This window comes from Lissotriton vulgaris, chromosome 8 (genome assembly GCF_964263255.1).
Source record: "Lissotriton vulgaris chromosome 8, aLisVul1.2, whole genome shotgun sequence".
Lineage (NCBI taxonomy): Eukaryota > Metazoa > Chordata > Amphibia > Caudata > Salamandridae > Lissotriton > Lissotriton vulgaris.
This window is the reverse complement of record NC_141696.1, coordinates 1,284,930,358-1,284,946,718: the sequence shown is the minus strand read 5'-3', so window position 1 is coordinate 1,284,946,718 and position 16,361 is coordinate 1,284,930,358.

The following is a 16,361-nucleotide window of genomic DNA, read 5'->3' as shown; positions in this document are numbered from 1 at the left end:
TGGGAATAGTAATTTTTACCCCTACGCTATCCAACGCTTTCCCTACTGTTGCACTCACTGGAGTGAGAATAGTAATTTTTACCCCTACGCTATCCAACGCTTTCCCTACTGTTGGACTCTCTAGAGTTGGAATGGTAATTTTTACCCATACGCTATCCAACGCTTTCCCTACTGTTGCACTCTCTGGAGTAGGAATAGTAATTTTTACCCCTACGCTATCCAACGCTTTCTCTACTGTTGCACTCACTGGAGTGGGAATAGTCATTTTTACCCCTACGCTATCCAACGCTTTCCCTACTGTTGGACTCTCTGGAGTTGGAATAGTAATTTTTACCCCTACGCTATCCAACGCTTACCCAACTGTTGCACTCTCTGGAGTAGGAATAGTAATTTTTACCCCTACACTATCCAACGCTTTCCCTACTGTTGCACTCACTGGAGTGGGAATAGCATTTTTTAACTCTACGCTATCCAACGCTTTCCCTACTGTTGCACTCTCTGGAGTAGGAATAGTAATTTTTATCCCTACGCTATCCAACACTTTCCCTACTGTTGCACTCACTGGAGTGGGAATAGTAATTGTTACTCCTACGCTATCCAACACTTTCCCTATTGTTGCACTCACTGGAGTAGGAATAGTAATTTTTACCCCTACGCTTTCCAACGCTTTCCCTACAGATGCACTCTCTGGAGTTGGAATAGTAATTTTTACCCCTACGCTATCCAACGCTTTCCCTACTGTTGCACTCACTGGAGTGGGAATGGTAATTTTTACTCCTACGCTATCCAACACTTTCCCTACTGTTGCACTCTCTGGAGTGGGAATAGTTATTTTTACCCCTACGCTATCCAATGCTTTCCCTAATGTTGCGCTCTCTGTAGTGGGAATAGTAATTTTTACCCCTACTCTATCCAACGCATTCCCTACTGTTGCTCTCTTTGGAGTGGTAATAGTAATTTTTACCCCTACGCTATCCAACGCTTTCCCTACTGTTGCGCTCACTAGAGTGGGAATAGTAATTTTTAACCTTACGCTATCCAATGCTTTCCCTACTGTTGTGCTCCCTGGAGTGGGAATAGTAATTTTTATCCCTATGCTATCCAACGCTTTCCCTACTATTGCACTCTCTGGAGTGTGAATAGTAAATTTAACCCTCTCGCTATCCAACGGAAAAAATATTGTATATGTTTTGTTAATAATATGTATATATATATATATAAGAAAAGGTTCCTTTAGGTAAGGAAACACCCCCTTTTTTCACATATGTCTCCCCTAACGGCGCCTATGAGGGCGGAGCTTTCCTGGTTACTGGATTACTGACAACTCTGGCTACTTATATTGATTTCGGGATTCATTGATGATTCCGATTGCTTGATACCGCTATGATAGGAAATGGATAATGTTCAAAAATGTTAAAAAGTACATTTTTGTTTTTTAACATTATGACTGATATTATATGAATTTATAATATGAATTGTTGTATATACTGTATTATACACTATATGCATATATATTTTCTCTTTATTACAATGCTGTGATTTAGTGATTACACTAAGAATCAGTCGTCTGTATTTTCCATCTGGAGAGTTGCACCTATTTCTATGTTTATTGACACAGTCATGTGATGCACGACAGGAGGTGTGGCCCTTAGGAAGGGTCAGGGAAAAAAGCATATAAATTTAAAGGCTGACTGGTTCAACGGTGTGTGAACAAGAGTACAACGTACTCGAAACGCGTCATTTGAAGGGTCTTAAATAAATACAACATCCTGCCTGATAACGTGGGGTCTGCCTTCTTCTTTCGCCGCGCTGCCTGCGTGGAGGTTCGAGGATTTGCACTGCATTCAATTTACGGAAGCTGGTTGTCTCCGGTAGCAGTACCCCCTTCTCATCAAGCGGTTTTCGCCTTTACAGCCACATTGGAAGCAGCATTCCGGAGAGGAATATTACGGCGAAACAAACCCCCTGCAGCTGAAAAGAAATCCAGGTCGGCACCGGGTGGCGTTGGAAGCGGATCGGATAGGTCGGCGAACAGAGGAAACACCGGTGCTCAAACGGATGTCCAATTAAGCGGAGTGCAGGTGAGAAGGCAGCGTTTCACTTCAGGCGGCAGCACAACGCAGCGGCCAGGTGCCGATTCAAACATTACAAATCCCTTCAAGTTTACACCGCAAATACAGTTTAAATTATGTCCACAAATCTCGACGAAGAGAGGGAGGCAGCAGCGGCAATACTGTATAGCAATTTGCCTCGCGGCGTACCGAGTAAACAAACGCCAGTAACGGTCGCCAACTCAGTTAATCAAGATGTCAAACAATTATTGAAAATTTTAGAGAAGAAATCCAAGTCTGAAGTAACAAAGTGGTGGGAGCATAAGTCCTTGACTAAATACGAAGAAGCAGGGAGGGTGCCGAGAGGCTTACGTATATTGCTTGCCCCCAGCTTCGTGGACCCAAACCCTGCCATGTTAAAAGAATGGGGAGAAAGCAACCTCATTGCGTCCATGAATTTAATCAGAATATTGATAAAATATGCAATACTAGACAGAGTGACCTTGCTAGAGGAAATCAAAAAAATTAATGAAGAACTGGACAGACATGAGGAAGCAGATATCAAAACTTTGATTGAAAAAAGTCGTAAAGAAATTGGTGAAAGATTAACAAAACATGAGGAGAAAATAAAATTACGGAAAATCAATAAATTCCAAAGAGACCTTGAGGACTATGAAACGGGTCGGATTTATACTTTCTCACGTAAATTCGACCAGGCAAGAAAACAGCGCCAATTGTCTAACCAAGCCAAAATGATGCAACAATCCAGTGTTAGAAATGAACAAGGAGTTTCTAATGCCTCAGACCAAGACACTGTGTCTCTTTCCAGCTCCTGCAGTACAATTGGTTCAACAGCCAGTCTCAACCAGGATAGTGAGTTACAAGCAGTTTTGGACCTGGGCGAGGAGGTCGATTTTTTAGTCGAGGACCGACTCAGGACCCTTCGACCCAGAAAGCGCAACAATGGCGCAGGAAGCAACGCAACTTCAGGCGCAAAGCAAGGCGGCAACGCGCTAAATCAGCCGCAAAACAAAAAGAAGTCCTGGTACAAAAAGAAAAACAACAACAAAAAACAATAGACATGGCAAGCACCATCACCAATCTATCTAATCTAACTTTATCAACGGCAGAACAACAGCTGTTGTCCCTTGGTTTAAACTACTGTCCGGAAAGTTCTTTCAACTACACGGGGACCAGAGCGGACGTTTTCCTCTTTATCAGGAAACTTAAACTCAAAAAATTCTTTGCAATCAAAACACAAGTCAAAGAAACTAACTGCAGTGGGACCAGTCATTTGCCCGGCGAGGCCACATTAACAACTGCAAGTGACGCAAGAACTCTTTTAACCTTATGTGACTTGGGATCAGGTTCTATTCCTAACACAAATGACGATGATGCAACCAATACCCAGGATCAGCTTCGTGCTGTTGACGTGGCACAAAGGGTAGCAGGGGAAAGCCCTTTCAAGGCAGCCAGCAAATTTGTCCCAGTCATGCCGAAGGATGCCGTGGATATATTCCACAAATGTGTGGTGGAGGATTTAAAAACACTCAATCGGCAAATACACAGACAGAAACATGCAAAGGAGAAGAAACATAGCACCCAACTAGTTCAGTACAACAGACTGATGGCAAAACTCAGCAAAAATCAGGACATAGTGATCAATTCTTCGGACAAGGGAGGAAACATCGTTCTTTGGCTTAGAAAAGACTATATAACGGAGGCATCCAGACAATTAAGTGACAATGAATGCTATGTGATCAGCAGCGGGATCGAATACAAACGAGCCCGGGATACTTTAAAACGCATGTTATTGTCATATAAACGGGAACAATTGATATCTTCTGAGGAATTCGCATTTCTACATGTGTAAAACCCGGTGATGCCTCATTTATATCTAATTCCAAAGATACATAAAATGCGCCACCCAACTCCAGGCAGACCGATCATCTCTGCAATTGGAAGCATGGGTGAGAACGTTTCCCGTTATATTGATTATTTTTTGCAGAGTCATGTCAAAGGTCTTGCCAGTTACATCAAAGACACCGGCAACTTTCTGTCCAAGCTCAATACGATACAATGGCAAACAGAGTGGTGTATTATTACATTAGACATTGAATCATTGTACACATGCATTGAACACTGCAAGGGTATTGAGGCGATCAAACACTATTTAGGACAGAGAACATGTGAGTATTACGGACACAACAAAATGCTAAGTGATTTAGTAAGCTGGTGTCTCAATAACAATTTTTTCTGGTACGGCAAAGATGTCTGGAGGCAGACCAGAGGTGTTGCCATGGGTTCCTGCTTCTCCCCCAGCTACGCGTGTCTACATGTGGGCTGGTGGGAGGAGCGGGATCTTGTGGCCACACCGGGCTACAATAATGTCCTGTACTGGATAAGGTTTATTGATGATGTTTTCTGTGTTTATCAAGGTGACATTACTAGTGCACAGCAGTTTGTCGACGCTCTTAACACCAACACCAGCAATCTTCTCTTCACTTCTAACATAAGCAGACACTCAGCCCAATTTTTGGATGTACAGATTGACATCATTGGGAACACCATTGTAACCTCTTTACATCGAAAGCCCACTGCTGGCAACAGCATTCTGCATGCCAGCAGTGGCCATCCCCGACATGTAATTGAGAGTATTCCCTTGGGGGAACTTCTGAGATTAAAGCGAATCTGCAATTGTGAGGAAAAGTTTAAAGAAGGGGCATTAGCTATGCAGGAACGTTTGAGGACCAGAGGCTATAATGAGACCATCCTTTCAAGAGCATTAACAAAAGCTCAGGAAAGGTCCAGATTGTCTCTTTTGTCACCAAAATCTCTAGAGGCTGATAATAGTGATCAATCGCCTAGGCTCATTATTTCATACAGCCGTCAGCAAAGACAAATCAAAGCCATCATCAACAGGCATTGGCCTATGCTAAAAACAGATGGTGTTTTAAATTCTAGAGTATCTGACAAACCTGTTGTTACCTTTAAAAGAGCCTACAGCATGCACAGCAAACTAGTTAGATCCAGCCCGGAGCTAGTCAGTGGCAGTGACTGGCTCACCAAAAACGGCTTCTTTAAGTGCAGCTCTTGCCGTGCATGCAAATTTGGGCAAAATACCACCCACTATGACAATCCTTTTTCTGGCACCAAGGTGGCAATTAGGGGCAACTTTAATTGCCGCACGGAGTTTGCTGTATATGTCCTGACCTGCACCTGTGGCCTGAGCTATGTAGGTAGCACCAGGTCGCAGGTGCACGTGAGGATATTGCAGCATCTCCGTGCAATAGTCAATCATGACTCCGCCTACCCCGTGGCACGACACTTCGACATGGTACACGCCATTATGTCATCGATGCAGTGCCCATTTTGAGATGGGTGGGGGATAGGGACAAAATACTTAGAAGGTTAGAGACTCAGTATATTGTGGCGTTGGATAGTAAACAACCAAATGGGCTCAACGCCACTGAGGACCTACACAACTTTTTATAAGAAAAGGTTCCTTTAGGTAAGGAAACACCCCCTTTTTTCACATATGTCTCCCCTAGTGGCGTTAGGGCGGAGCTTTCCTGGTTACTGGATTACTGACAACTCTGGCTACTTATATTGATTTCGGGATTCATTGATGATTCCGATTTTTTGCAGCCCACTGAGCTATTAAATCTATCACACACGCTGAACATTCGAAACTTTTGTATATTTTATATACACTGACAATACGTGTGTTTTATGAACACTGCAGTTTCTCTCTTTTTTTAGTTTGTTTTTGGGACTGTACATAATGTTGCATATATTATTTTTCCCAACCAATTATTTTCTTTACTCACATTGGCACAAACACATAGGAGCACAAATTTAGAGGTGATTATGTTACACCGTTTGTAATATTTTAGTCACATATTTCTTGTAAATATTTGTATATAGGTCTTGATATTTATGAAATGTGTAAATTCATGAATTATGAATTTTTAATAAATATTATAGACATTAGCTCGTGGGCATTACACAATATAGTTGTCACCTATATGTAACATCGCATGTTTTAATGAATTTAGGCCTCAATGCTCAACTTTTAGACTGGATTGCAATTTGCACAATCTGCATTAGGCACGTTATATCTGTCTTTTGGATTATTGCATTTAAGCAGGGAACATCAAGCACCAGTCACTTTAATAGCCCGTAGTTCGGGCATTTTTGCATTCAAGCAGTTATGATATTCATTTAGGCCTTTTATGAAATATGTGCAATAACGCTATGATAGGAAATGGATAATGCTCAAAAATGTTAAAAAGTAAATTTTTGTTTTTTAACATTATGACTGATATTATATGAATTTATAATATGAATTGTTGTATATACTGTATTATACACTATATGCATATATATTTTCTCTTTATTACAATGCTGTGATTTAGTGATTACACTAAGAATCAGTCGTCTGTATTTTCCATCTGGAGAGTTGCACCTATTTCTATGTTTATTGACACAGTCATATGATGCACAACAGGAGGTGTGGCCCTTAGGAAGGGTCAGGGAAAAAAGCATATAAATTTAAAGGCTGACTGGTACAATGGTGTGTGAACAAGAGTACAACGCGTCATTTGAAGGGTCTTAAATAAATACAACATCCTGCCTGATAACGTGGGGTCTGCCTTCTTCTTTCGTTGCACTGCATATATATATATATATATATATATATATATATATATATATATATATATATATATATTTATCGAACAAGTGCAACCTCCCAGGCTCCGACCACAGCGACCCAGGAAATCACGCGGATCCAGTAAATTAAAGCACAGATTTTTTATTTACAAGCTGAACCAAGCAATCTGACGCGTTTCGGGCATCCGCCCTTGCTCATTTGAAGGGTCTTAAATAAATACAACATCCTGCCTGATAACGTGGGGTCTGCCTTCTTCTTTCGTCGCGCTGCCTGCGTGGAGGTTCGAGGATTTGCACTGTATATATATATATATATATATATATATATATATATATATATATATATATATATATAGAGCATTAGTAGTCAGGTGTACTATTCTTAGTCGCCTTGACTACTGCAACGCCCTGCTGCTTGAATCTCCGGCGACACTACTGGACAGACTCCAACGAGTCCAGTCAGCAGCAGCTAAACTGGCTCTGGGATGGACCAGGAGATCCTCGGCCACTGCCGCACTGGCCGAGTTACATTGGCTACCTTTGAGGCAACGCATTGCCTTCAAGGCCCTTTGTTTGGTCTTCAAGGCACTGCATGGAACAGGACCCAGACCTCTCCAACGTCTATTCTCCTGGTATACCCCCACCAGAACACTTAGGTCCACTACCGCTTGCCTCGCGAGAGTGCCTAGATGTAAGAAGGCCAGGATGGGAGGAAGATCGTTCAGAGTAGCTGCAGCCAAGCTATGGAACAGTCTACCTGCCGAAATTCGCCATATCCCTCACCTCCTCCCATTCAGGAAACGTATCAAAACTTGGCGCTTTCCCCTGTCCCGATAAAACAAATAACCGGCCTTTTTCAGCTCCCCCCCGTCAATAAACCACAGGAGTAGCTATCAGCGCCAGGATACCTGCCAGGTGACAGTCGCGCTTTATAAATATTTTAAATAAATAAATAAATATATGTTTTAAAATTATTATTATTTTTTTAAGTCACATTAATTATTTAATAATTTTAAGCTTATTTAAGTATTTTAAGTATCTTTAAATTAATTATATTTATTATTATATTACTTTTAAATTACTTTTAAGATATTTAAAAAATTCGATATTTTGACTGTCTATATTTTTTCCTATTGATATTTTGGAGTGGATATTTTTGTACTTACCTGTTTGTAGATAGGGAGTCGATATTCTGGCATTCTATATTTTTAAGTCGATGTTTTGACTGTCGATATTCTGTCAGTGATCCGTACCCCCATGTGCACCCCCACCCCCTCTTCACCATGGGGGCCAGCAACGGGCCCCCAAAGCAAAGACCGTATGCCTTTCCTTGGCGGCATTGCTGCCATGGAAAGGCATACCCCAAAGCCCATCCTAATATGGCTGGCGGTGTCTGATAGACACCGCCACCATATTAGAGCTTTTCCGCCACGGTTGCAAGCCGACCACGGCAGAAAAGCGGCGGACGGTGTTTCTGTCCGCCGCGGTCCCCCCGCCATTGTAATATTGCGGGGGAAATTGGTTTCGGACGGGCACGGATGGCGGAAGGATCGCCACCGCCTGCATGGGGGTGGCAATCCGTCCGCCATCCTAATGGACCCCTAAATTTGCCCTCCTCAAAGGCAAAATCAAGCCCAATATTATTAATTCAAAAACATATCAAAACTAAGAAAAATGATTAAACTTCCCACACTTTACCCCTATAATCCCCACAACCCACCCCCTCTTCACCATGGGGGCCAGCAACGGGCCCCCAAAGCAAAGACCGTATGCCTTTCCTTGGCGGCATTGCTGCCATGGAAAGGCATACCCCAAAGCCCATCCTAATATGGCTGGCGGTGTCTGATAGACACCGCCACCATATTAGAGCTTTTCCGCCACGGTTGCAAGCCGACCACGGCAGAAAAGCGGCGGACGGTGTTTCTGTCCGCCGCGGTCCCCCCGCCATTGTAATATTGCGGGGGAAATTGGTTTCGGACGGGCACGGATGGCGGAAGGATCGCCACCGCCTGCATGGGGGTGGCAATCCGTCCGCCATCCTAATGGATCCCTAAATTTGCCCTCCTCAAAGGCAAAATCAAGCCCAATATTATTAATTCAAAAACATATCAAAACTAAGAAAAATGATTAAACTTCCCACACTTTACCCCTATAATCCCCACAACCCACAGCTGAAATTAAACTGTAAAGATATTAATTACACATTTAAAACTTATTTTCAATTAAAAAACAAATAGTATTTAACAACTAATTCTAAAGTAAGTAAAATTTATTTACTCCCCACACTCTACCCCTATAACAATAAAACCCACACACAAAAATATACACAAATACCATAATTGATTGTAAATAATTAATTAATATTAATGATCAACTAATTTTTAATCAAACATAAATTACTTCTCACCCTTTACCCATATAAACCCAACAACTCAGACCTAAAATTAATTAAACAAATTACATATTTCATTTTCAATTAATTATTTAATTTTAATCATCAACCTAATTATTAATTAATTAAACATAAATTACTTCCCACCCTTTACCCCATAAACCCCAAAACCCACACCTAAAAAAAACCACAATTACCATAATTAATTATCAATTAATTGGTTTATATGAATTAACAAATCATTAATTAATTAAACATAAATTACTTCCCACCCTTTACCCCTATAAACCCTACAACCAACACCTAAAATATTTACAAAATTCCCATAATTAATTTTCTATCAATTAACTAATATTAATTAAGAACTAATTATTAATTAGTCAAAAATAAATGACTTCCCACCCATTACCTCTATAAACCTCACAACCTAAAATAAATTACACAATTACCATGATTAATTATCAATTAATTAATTAATGATAATTTACAACCAATTAATAATTCAATACAAATAAATAACTTTCCACAATTAAAGCTATAAAATCTAAATTAAGTAAATAAAAAATGATTATTGATTTATTATAATTAAATTACTTCCCACCGTTTTCTCCTATAAATCCACTGCTCACTACGGAACTAAAAAATGCAAAATGTATTTACAATAAAATTCATAACTACTAACAATTTAACACATATATTAAATAACATAAACCATTCATACACAAAAAAATACCTCACATACATTTAAAATATAAACTAAAATACATTACACTTATTAAAAAATCGATTAGTATATACATCTATATTTTTGCAAACAATATTAATGACTTCTATATTTTTAAAAAGGTCAATTCTTACTTTAATTTCGATATTCTTGACCACAATGTTTTTGCTGTTGATATTTCTGAATAACGACATTTCCAACTCGATATTTGTGTATGCCAACATTTCCAACTCAATATTCCTGTCTCAGCACCATTTCCATCCAAGAGCAACAGAAGCCCACATCCTTGGACATGGTTAAGCTACAAGATAATACTATTTGGAGCCCACCCAGTGGCTACAGAGACCCTGGGCCCCATTCACAAAGGTAAACTGAGGCAAAAGTCTAACTTTGCGACTTTCGGTAGTCACAATGTTCGTTTATGAGTAGTAAAGTTAGACAGGTACAGTTTGGTTCCAGTGAGACAGTGTGCACGGTACCATATCTGGGCATACCCGTTCCACTTAGGGCGAAAAACTAAATTATACAAAAAAGTGATTATGTCAAGTCAAGTCATAAGATTTGTATAGCGCACTACATACCCAGAGGGTTTCAAGGCGCTTAGGAAGGGGAGGAGGATTATTTGTCAAATATCCATGTTTTAAGCTGCTTTCTGAACGCTAGGTGGTTCTGGGTGAGGCGAAGGTAAGCGGGGAGTGAGTTCCATGTTTTAGCAGCTAGGTATGAAAAGGATCTGCCTCCCATGGTGGTCTTGTTGATGCGAGGTACAGTGGCGAAGGCTTGGTTGGAGGAGCGAAGTTGGCGGGAGGGGGTGTAGAAGGACAGTCGAGAGTTGAGGCAATCTGGTCCGATGTCGTAGAGTGATTTGTGTGCGTGGGTAAGCAGTCGGAAAGTGATCCTCTTATTGACGGGTAGCCAGTGGAGGTCTTTAAGGTGGCCAGAGATGTGTTCGTTGCGTGGGATGTCTAATATGAGCCTGGCTGAGGCGTTTTGGATTCGTTGTAGCTTCTTCTGGAGTTTAGCGGTGGTACCTGCGTAGAGGGTGTTTCCGTAATCCAGTCGGCTCGTGACCAGAGCGTGGGTGACTGTTTTCCTTGTTTCGGAGGGGATCCAGCGAAATGTTTTTCTGAGCATGCGAAGAATGTTAAAGCAGGAAGAGGATACGGCGCTGACTTGTCTGTTCATTGAAAGTGAAGAATCCAGGATGACGCCAAGGTTCCGTGCGTGGTCTGTCGGGATGGGTGCTTTTCCGAGGGCATCCGGCCACCAGGAGTCGTCCCAAGCAGAGGGGGATGTACCTAAGATGAGGACTTCTGTTTTGTCTGAGTTCAGTTTCAGACGGCTTTGTTTCATCCATTCGGCGACATCTTTCATTCCTTCGTGTAGGTTAGTTTTGGCGGTGCTGGGGTCCTTGGTGAGAGAAAGGATCAGTTGAGTGTCATCCGCGTAAGAGATGATGTTGAGGTTGTGTTGGTGGGCGATGGCCGCGAGGGGGCTCATGTATACGTTGAAGAGGGTGGGACTGAGTGTTGATCCTTGTGGTACGCCGCAGATGACTTCAGAGGCCTCGGACTTGAATGGAGGGAGGCGGACTCTCTGGGTTCTTCCGGTGAGGAACGAGGTGATCCATTCAAGTGCTTTTCCTTGGATTCCGATGTTATTGAGGCGTTGTAGAAGGGTGCTGTGGCAGACTGTGTCGAATGCTGCAGAGAGGTCGAGGAGGATGAGGGCGACTGTGTCTCCACTGTCCAGTAGAGTTCGAATGTCGTCTGTTGCTGCGATGAGGGCGGTCTCAGTGCTGTGTTTTGCTCGGAAGCCAGATTGTGAGGGGTCGAGGGATTTGTTGGCTTCGAGGAAGGCGGCGAGCTGGTTGTTGACGGCTTTCTCGATGACTTTGGCCGGGAATGGAAGAAGCGAGATGGGGCGGTAGTTTTTGAGTTCGGTGGGGTCTGCTGTTGGTTTTTTCAGAAGGGCGGTGAGTTCAGCGTGTTTCCAGTCTTCTGGGAAGGTAGCGGAGTTGAGGGAGCAGTTGATGACGTCTCGGAGGTGCGGTGCTATGACGGAGTCTGCTTTGTTGAAGATGTGGTGAGGGCATGGGTCTGTGGGGGATCCCGAGTGGATGGAGTTCATCAGGCGGATGGTGTCCTCAGTGGAGATTGGGTTCCAGGCGTTAAGGGTGTTTACGGGGGGAAGATGGTCAGCAGATGGTAGGGTGGGTTGGTTTCCGGGTTGGTTGTCAAAGCTGTTGTGGATGTCTGCAATCTTGTTGTGGAAAAAAGAGGCTAGGGAGTCGCAGAGGGTTTGAGAGGGAGTGATGTTGTTGGAGTTGGCCGAGGGGTTGGAAAATTCCTTGACGATGTTGAAAAGTTCCTTGCTGTTGTGGGCGTTGTTGTCAAGTCGATCCTTGAATGCTGTTTTCTTGGCTTTTCGGATTAGTTGGTGGTGAGTGCGGGTGGCGCTTTTGAAGGCGTCCTTGGTGCTGGTGGATGGGTCTTTTTTCCAGGCCTTTTCAAGGGAGCGGCAGAGTTTCTTGGACTTCTTGAGATCATCGTTGAACCATGAGGCCTTCTTGCTGCCAGGTTTGTTTTGACGTTTTTTCAGTGGTGCTAAGGTGTCGGCGGTGTTGGATAACCATAGGGTGAGGTTGGAGGCGGCTTCGTTGGCGTTAGAAGAGAGGGCTGGGGAGTTTTGAAGGAGAGATGCTGAGATCTGGTCCGTGGTGATTTTGTTCCAGTTTCTTTGTAGAGTTGGTTGGAGGTGGTTGATGGGTTTCGGCTTGTTGTAGGTGAAGTGAACGCAGCTGTGGTCAGTCCAGAGGAGATCCGTCGTGTGGTTGAAGGAGACATGATTGCTGGAGGTGAAGATGGGGTCGAGTGTGTGACCAGCGATGTGGGTGGGGGAAGTGACCAGTTGTTTAAGTCCGAGGTTGGCGAGGTTGTCTAAGAGGGTGGCGGTGTTGCGGTCGTTGATCTTTTCAAGGTGAAAGTTGAGGTCTCCCAGAAGGATGTAGTCTTTGGAGGGGAGCGCGTGTGGAGTGATGAAGTCCGTGATATCTTCACTGAATTTTGCGCGGGGCCCTGGTGGTCTGTAGAGGAGGGTGCCTCTGAGTGTGGTCTTGGGGTCGATGTGGATCTGGAAGTGAAGGTGTTCGGAGTTAGCGAGGTTGGCGTCAGAGCTGGTTGAGATGCGGATGGATTTCTTATGGACGATAGCGATTCCTCCTCCTGTGTGGCCGGTACGGTCCTTGCGTGTGATCTTACAGTCATCAGGGATAGCGATGGTGATGTCTGGGGCGGAGGAAGCGTTCATCCATGTTTCCGTTAGGAAGGCGACGTCTGGAGAGATGGTGTCTAGTAGATTCCATAGGTCAATGGCGTGTCTGTGGATCGAGCGGGTGTTGAGAAGGATGCATTGTAGGAGGTTGGGGTCGGGAATCTGTGGTGTGGTCGTAGCTGAGATGTTGTCGGTGCCGTTGAATTTGCAGGAGTAGCAGGAGAAAGGTCCATGGGTGTGTCCAGGAGCAGCTTGGATGCAGTTGGGGGCGCGACCAGGGTTGAGGGCTAGGAGGGTGGCGGCATCGTAGGTAGTGCGGGAGGGCTGGACTAAGCGAGGGCCAGGGGGTATGGCGCTGGGCGCGGTCCAGGCGCGGACGGGCGTAGACGGGCTTACCTTTGGCGCACCTTCGGCGCGGATTGGGCGCGGTCGCTGCACGTGTACGCTGCGCGCGGGAAGAACTGTCATATATGGATAGTGGAGGGGGAGGGGCGAGGGCGACTCAGCTGGGAGGCGGGGCGGGCTGACCACGAGAACAACAACCAACAAAATGGAGGAGGGGGGAGCACAACAGAGCGCTTGGGAACAACGCGCTAATACAGCAGCTGAAAAAAGTCCAATTTAAAGCCAATGCGCGTTCTATGCAAAGCGGCATTATGGAATGCTTGAATTAATTTCAACCACTGGTAATTACTTGGGCCACATCCCAATTTATTGCTATTTTTGCACATCATGTCTCCTCAGTTTGGACCCAGCTATATGCAAATCAGTCTATTCCAGTTGGAACAGTCCAGCCCAAACTACCAAGCTAGGTCCTCCCTAACCCAGCAAACAAACAACACAAAGCCAGTTTAGCCCTACCTATGGGCTCATCAGCCCAGTCCAGCTTGGTTCCAGTGACACAGTGCGCCTAGATGTGGATCCCATGGTCGTTGTGTAACTGGGACTAAGCTGTACCCTGCTGATCAGCCCATAATTAAGGTGAGAACCAGTCTTGACCATTTCCTATTCTGTGATCTCCTCTGGTGAGACATCCTGAAGCAGGAAAAGGTGAGAGAAAAGGCAGTAAAAACATACAAAATGTGATGGGAAGAATGCTTGCAAATAGTATAATCACTAGCAATTGCTCTGCAGTGGTGCAACTCAAAATGATGGGACCCACCCTGCAGAATGTGATGCGGGCCACCGAGCCTCCAATGTCTCACGGATATCATTGGCTTGGGCTGAATGGGACCCCCTCAAAGGTTGGGGTACACCTGGAGGGTTGCAAGCCCCTGCCTGCTCTGGAGGGGGTGCAGGGGCCTGTGTTATGCCCCTGTTGCTTGGGCAACATTCCAACCCATCATTTTCTTGCCCACTATGCCTCTGCATATTATCGCCAGCCACACTGAAATGATTCTTGGTTCTGCCGCCATCGTGAACTGACATATCAGATCCTCTCTGAGACAAAACACAAGAAACCCTACACTGATACAGTCTAGCTGGGCCTCTTCAGTTGGGTGCTGATTGGGTTCAGTGGCACAGTGTGCACAGGACTCACATCTGGCATACTTGTGGCCACATAGGGTGTTACATCAAACAGACAAAAAAGTGGTGGGATGAACACTTGCAAATAGTCTAACCACTGGCAATCACTTGGGTAGCATTGCAACTCAGTTCTTTTTGTCCACTATCCCACATCAGATTGTCCAGGTTGTTGTTCAGGTCGATAACAATGTTGACAGGGAGGTCAGCTTCACACACACACATAATATTAGTTACCCATAAGCTCCTGCTTCTTATCTCTCAGTTCTAAAAACAACCTTTCATTGCTATTATTATTATTTATACCTGGAAACCCGTGAATCTGGGTTATAATCCCATTTTGGAGAAGTGTGGCTCAGTGGTTAGAGGCGGCAGACCCGGAAGCTGAGATCGACCGTGGACCAGGGTTCGATTCCCCGCCTCTGCGGGTCTCGGGCTCAAAATTCCACGGACTCGACCATTCTCGCTCTGGTGCCTACTCAACTCATGGGGTCACACTCTGCGACTCTGGGCAATAGCTTGCTTAGTCTCCACTACGGCCCCTCGCGGCAGGATGCCTGGCTTTCACATTGTGGACACCCTGCCGTGGTTTCTCACAGGGGAATACCAGGACGGGTTCCCTAAAAGCGCCGGGACGCTTACGGGCAGCTGTGCGCTTTACAAGTCGAGCACATTTACATTTACATTTACCTTTACATTTACATTTTAGTCACATAACCAAAACGTAAGTGGTTGACCCTGTATAAAGTAAAATCCAACATTCTATTGTGCTGTCTAGTAATATTATGACACTATCACACATAAAATGATTGCACTCACTCGTATCAGCCCAAATAATTTTCAGATGTAATTTTTAGCTTTACTAGCACTTCCTCTCTTTCTGATCTCTCATAGCAATGTCAATTCTGTAGTTCATTATTATTCATTATACTTAAAAATTGCTTCGAGTCCTTAGCTTAAATGCCCTTATATCTAAATCTCTTTAGATTATGAATATTGTATTTGTTGATGTGTCACTGTATTTCCTCATACTTTGTTTACATGAATCTCTTTGTTATCATTGTAATCACTCATATAATATTTTCTCTAATTATTGGCAGCTTCTCGCTAGCTTTTTTTATACAGCAAAACACACAAGATGATGGACGAAATGTTGCACAATGGCAAAACATTCACCCCCAGTCACATATCTGGGTTTAATCCATCGTTGTTTTGCTCACCAAGCCACCCCAGTTCAGACATGGCCGTATGCAAATCAGTCTTGACCCTGTGCCTCATGGGAACAGTCCAGCCCGAACTGCCAAGCCATGTCTTTCCTGGACCGGAATCAAGCATCCTAGGACTGGTTTCTGGCTATCAGCCGTCTTCAGCCAGGATAGCTTGACTCCAGTGGTGTGGAGAGCATGGGACTCACGTCTGAGCATACCCATCCCACTCGGGGTGACAAATGCAAAAACAACAGTTGATGGACAGAATGCAGAACAATGTCATACATTCACCCCAGTACAGAGATCTGGGCCTAAATCCATCGTTTTTTTGCACTTCACACCACCCAAGTTCAGACATGGCCATATGCAAATCAGCCTTGGTTGTAGAGAGGACAGCCTCTCCGTCTCCGGATACTGTAATCTGTTCGGATAGATGTAAAAGGGATAATTCCTTCTAAGTCAAATAAATTACCCAATGCTCTGCAAGGGGTAGGACGCCAGTGTGTGAAGGCCTT